Below are 6,277 nucleotides of genomic sequence, written 5' to 3'. Positions count from 1 at the left end.
ATAACGTGGTTTCAACATAATCTGCATCAAACATACAGCTTCATGAACGGTTATTTAAAGGACAAAGGAAATGTTCAATTCCAAAACACGACACTAGCCCACGTCGAACTTGATAGTTCGGAACGGACAACTAGCACCACAGGATGCGCAGATAGCAGAACATGCCACACCAGACTGCAAAATCCTTTATTTTTACATTGATTCAACGTCAGCAGACGTTGAATCAATGTAAAAATGAAGGGTTTTGATGTCTCTTGCTGATTTATGTCATAGACGGTTCATAATAAGTTTTATTTTGTCAACAACTGTCAAATGACACTGGTTGATGTTTCGATCATGATTGACAGTTAGTTGGAGCTTTCGCTGTAGTTGCATCACTCACTGTATTATTGAGAAATCGCTTGCGAGGCTCAACTTTATGGACTAAAACTCGGAATGTTTGAAGGTTTTTACTTTTGGGGTTTCAGGGTATTAAGGTATTAGGTCACTCGGCTGCGCTAAATCAATGGAAATAATTTCATGTCGAAAAAAAAATTCGCAAGTCTACATTAAGGGGTGTCCAAAGTCCAGCCCCCAAGATGTTTTCGTATGACCCGCGCCTGTTGCACAAAGCGTTACTTTATTGTGGGGTTGTTCGGGGCAAAACAAGTCGTCGGGTAACACCGGTCAGTTTGATTTCAATCAAGCATAACTTTTTCTTTTGGAATAAGTACACTCAAAAAAATTTATGATGTGACAACACCACCTGCTGTGCAGATTTTGCTTACTGTCTTGGTCTAGGCTGCGAAACGTAAGTCGGTGTAAAATTTTACCTTTATGTTTTTGACAAACTTTTTTTTTGTGGTTTAGATTAAATAGACTAGAGCATTGCACTATGGAAGTTGATAATTAAACCAAGACTTTCTACTTTAACGAAGCTAGAATTATTGCAAACTTACTTTGTCCACTCATCAGCATATTGAGTACGGCGTTCCGCAGGGATCTACACTAGGCTCATTGCTCTTCTTGTTATATACAAATGATTTGTCTAATAGCATATCATCAATACCAAGATTGTTTGCCGATGACACTTGTCTCATTATCAAAGCTGAAAACTTAAGTCTGTTAGAAAACAAGCTCAACTCGGATCTAGTTGAAATTAATAGCTGAATAAATGCCAACAAGTTAACTATTAATGCTTCCAAATCAAAGTTATTAGTAATTCCTCCAAAAAAAAACTACAGTAATCTTGATGAAATCCATGTTCTCTACAATGATGATAAATTAGAAATAGTTGACCACGCTAAATATCTTGGAGTAACTATTGACAATCAACTTTCGTTTAATCCTCACATCGATGATATAAAATTGAAACTTGCTCGGTCCGTCGGCATCTTGTCTAAATTAAAATCTTTCATTCCTTCGAAAACCAGACTTCAGTTATATCACTCGCTTGTGCATCCCCATGTACAATACGCAATAACAATATGGAGTTCCACTTTTAAGACACATGTTGACAAACTCCAAGCATTCCAAAACAAAATAAAAATAGTCGCGGGAGGTCGATGGTCGGATTGCGTGACTCCATATTTCAAACAACTAAATCTTCTTAAAATAAAAGATTTGTTCAAACTCGAAACTTCAAAATTAATGCATAAATATGAAAACAATTTACTGCCATGTACTTTTTCTAATTATTTTAAAAAAGCAAAAAATGTTCATTCTCGCAATACTAGAAATGCAATTGACAAGGATAATTGTTATTTTCCTCAATACTCAACTTCAAAACTTCAACGTAGTTTCAAGTATACAGGTGTGGAAATTTGGAATTCAATCCCATTGAAAATAAGAAAAAACTCACCTAACTCATTTAAAAATCTTTATAAAAATTTACTCCTTTCGTACTTTTAATGATGATGGCTTCAGGCCTATATGGATCTCTTATTAGATGATGCATTTTGTTTTCATTCAAGCAACTATACCGTAAACTTGTGTTTTAAATTATTTTGCACCGCTTCTTTTATGTTTAATTTGTTATCTTTTCTTTTGTTGAGGGTGGCTGCTCGACTACAAGACCTTCCAGGTCACTTCGCAGCCACCCGTTGCAGTATTCATACATTCTATGTTATCGTTTGTTTTATCTGACTTTGCTAAATATGTGTATTGTGTATTTATACTCGCAACAAAATAAAAATGTCAATCAATCAATCAATTAAAACTATTCATCGTGTAGTTCTTCCTCAGAAATAAGTTTTGTTGGATATTTCTTTTTGTTCAGTCATGGCTGTTTTGGTCGGGGGCTCGGGGCAAAACATGTTACTCAGAAAGTGCATTGCTAAAAATTTGCCTCAATTAGTGAAAATACTTAATTCTTCAACCAAACTTTCATGTATCTTATTCATAGGTTATTACATAAATGGATTATTTGCGGCATAAAACGCAATAATGGTTATTGCGTTTTATGTGCAGGGCTTCCAAGTTTTAGGTTTGGTACCGAGACCTGCCCCCCCCCCCCCCCCCCCCTGGACATGATGCTCGTTTGATTTAGTTCCATAATGAGGACACGCTTCGTTGCAAACGGAGTTAGTTTTATCTACATGGTTTGCTCGTAGCCTAGCGCTCTCAAAGCCCCCCTTACATACATTTGGTTTTCTTCAGACAACTTTTCATTGCCCGGTCCTTGTTTTAAGGGCCTTAATTGAACTGAGTAATCTGTTCTTAACCCATGTAACAATGGCTTAAAGTTTTGCACGAAACTCCATCAATAGTTGTTGAATACAATTATTTAGTTCCCACACAATCCATTTAATAAGGCTAGATGTTTCTTATACGTACGAATGGTACGATTGCGTTCTTTTCGAAGCAAATTTTGCTTCAACCATTTGACTCAGTTCTGTTTGCCATCAGTAATCATCAACTAACGCAAATTTTAAAAATCGTCAGATTCCAATCAACAAACATCTATGTGTCGTTTCCTTTCCCACGATTCAATTCTTTCTCGGCGTTCGCGCTGAGTTAACAATTAGAAATGTCGGAAAAGCAAAAACTTGTAATGAGGAAGTTTTTCATATAAGCAATTGACTAAATCTTTTCTCGCTGTCACATATGGGCATAAGGCGAGTAATTTAGGTTGCATATATGAATTTCTTTAAACTTAATAGGCCTTAACTGATTAATGTAACTTCAATACTTTTTTTGATTTAGGAATGTGATAAATAATTTTAAAATTATATCAATGAAAACTCATTCTATAAATGATTACAGTGAACCACAGCTTTCACAATGGACCGTGGCAACCTACATATTGAAAATATCACCATCGTATAAAAGCAAGCTATGTAAGTTGCATTACAAGCAAAATGTTCAAAATTCTGACATTTCTCAAGCGAGATTGTAAGCAAATAGGCTACGATTGTTTGAAAGGTAGGCCTAATCAAGTTTTTTGGACTGGGCTAGAAGCTTTTTATGTGGAGCAGTGGTTTGCCAGCAATGTCGCAAACTACAAAGTCTTTGAATTCTCAACCAGCATTGTAATATGTAGTAATCTATTGTGTGAGTAGTAGCCTGAAAAATTTCACACAAAAAAACTAAATCAAAACGGTTATTATAACGATAATGCTTGATTTTTATTGAAATATGGTGATTTTTCAGATAAACTTGTTTTGTTAGTCTTACTTTGATCACTTGATTGAAAAAAAAACTCTCGTTTGCAATGTTTTTGTCAAGACTGGCTAATTGCGGTTGATTGTAATTCTTGCACAAACGGAAATCATTAAAATTCTACAAAAGTTAGCAAGTTCTACTTTTATGATATCCCACATTTTCATAGATGAAAAACGCATTTGCAACGCTTGTGCACCGTATAACATCGACATTCAGTGGAGGGTTTTTCACTTTTCGTGATTAATTGATATGAATTTGAGATGGACAATTGTGCCTTTGAATTGCGTGTAATAATTAAAGTTTCATCCATCATCTCACAGACCGGAATTCAGGCTTCAAGAATGAAGTAACATGATCTACTCAAAATTTTTCTTGGTGACATTTTAATTCGGATTTACTTTACCGATTTCCTTTGTAGAAGAATTGAGAGTAACTTTGCTCGCGCTTGTGAAATGAATGGGAAATATATAATAAACTTTTCTATGTGACGGCAAGCCCTTCCAATTACGACTATTGATTACCCTTGAAAGGAAAAAGGCGAGCAGTTTTCTTAATAATCAAACTTCGGTGTTATGAGCTCTCCCGGCGTCTGTTTCAAATTTGCATAAAAAAGGGGAAATTTGCACTGTGAAACAGTAAAAGAAACTATTTAAGTGAAGGATGTCATCCAAGTGGTGGTGCCATTGACATTACATTGATTGTGAAAAATCTTGATCCTCCGACTGAGAAAGCTTTATTGTGAGCTTCATACTGGCAGTTTCGTATATTTGTAGAGACTTGGCACCACTGACACAGGCGTTGACAAAGTGAAGGTTTCGCTTGTTGAAGTGTTGTCAGAATTCTCTCATCCTCTAGGTGCCGCTGAATGGAGAGCAGTCCTCAAAATAAGTTGATCAACCGCACTCCCCGAGAGCCGAACCAGCTTTGCTTGATCACGCTGTTTCATTGTGCTCAAAGTCGGGCGTTTATGCAACTAAACTACTTGGGCTGATAAGAGATTTTAAAATATTAATATCGCAAGGGGTGTAACGATGCGGGTGTATTTTTATCTAGCATCCCACTTGCTTGGCCATCGCTTGCTAAATTGAATTTACTGATTTGTGACATGCCAAGTTTCAGTTTTCTCAGTTTCATCATTTGCCAACTTTCGGCCACTTGCTGAAATGTTGCTAGCTCAGCTGTCACTTGCTCAGTGCAAATCTGCTGACTTGCAGGGGAGACTCGTCCAAATACACATCGACCGAAAGCGCTTTGACTAGAATTGAACGTTTGTGCAGCAATGCAGGTAGCAATACAAACGGCAACCCTGTAGTTAGGGACGTTTTATCAAAGAGTGGTAAAAGGACATAACCTCTTTTCAAGTTTTGAATAAAATCGGAGCAAGACTTTTATGTTTGTAGATTACTAGCATACAATTATGATAGGCCTATCGTTCAATGATACAGTACAAATATCACGCAAACGTGTACTATGCAAATTTTTGGGCAAACTTGGTCCACATGTCTGCAATGGAAAAAACATAGCCGCATGATATTGTAATTATTTCAACTATTGAATAAAATACAAAAAAAAAATATTAACGAGAATTGGAGATTGAATTGCAACAACGTACCGCACAGTTTTGTTGCGACACGAAGCACACAAACTTTTTGGAACGCACCTGCAACTTCGCTTCAACCTGATGGTGCCTTCCCAGCTAGCACAAGTTGCCTTTTTTCAGATTGATGCTACGTCTGTAGACGTTAAATCAAAGTAAAAAAGAACAAGTTTTGCCAGCTGGCTTTCAACATACTGTGGGCTGTCACAATACCAACCAAAAATTGCGCAATACAATAATGATTGTTTATTTTCATCGAAAAAATTCGCACACGAACTTAAAACAAAGAAATTACAATAACAAATACAAAAACAGTAATCTAACATGTACTGGATGATTTTTCTTAAAATACCGAACCAGGATCTTTGGTGTTGGTTTCCAGACAGCAAATTTCGTGTTTTTTGCATTGATTCAACGTTTGCAGACGTTGATTGATGTCTCGGGGTTTAAAATGAATGTGATCATTTGTGGCTACCAACAGAAGTAGCATAAAAGAAGAACAAAATATTGCATTTTGTTATGAAACCTATTGAATCAATGTAAAAAAGGATTGATTTGCTGGGTGGGATTTAACTTGTAGGATCTGCTGCTGATGTGTGACCTTTAACTGAACTTTCTACGGTTGTTTGGAAGAAAATTATGTTTGGACAAAACTCAATGAAATTCTTTACCACTTTATGCGAAAAAACCACGATACAGAAATTTAAATTGAAAAAAAAAATACTTTGAAATTTTTTTCGTTTCGAACAATCTAGAAAGTTTCCATTATTCACTGAAGCTTGTGCAAAATTTAACTTGCTGCACTGAAACAGAAGCGTTACCGTTACGTGTAGCATCATCAGCAGAAAGTTTAAACAAGTCTAAGCCTCCGTGTTTATTCGAGCTGAAATTGAACAAAGAACCGAAGAAGCAAATTCCGACAAATCTGAGCCAACACTTTCCTATGAAGGTATGGCAATAGTTAAATCGAAGTTTACTAGGGTATCACTATTTTAAATGTAGTGGCTGTGTACATTAAAGATTACAGATTGTAAGCGG

This window comes from Aplidium turbinatum, chromosome 16 (assembly GCF_918807975.1).
Source record: "Aplidium turbinatum chromosome 16, kaAplTurb1.1, whole genome shotgun sequence".
Classification (NCBI taxonomy): Eukaryota; Metazoa; Chordata; class Ascidiacea; order Aplousobranchia; family Polyclinidae; genus Aplidium; species Aplidium turbinatum.
Note: the sequence above shows the minus strand (reverse complement) of the source record.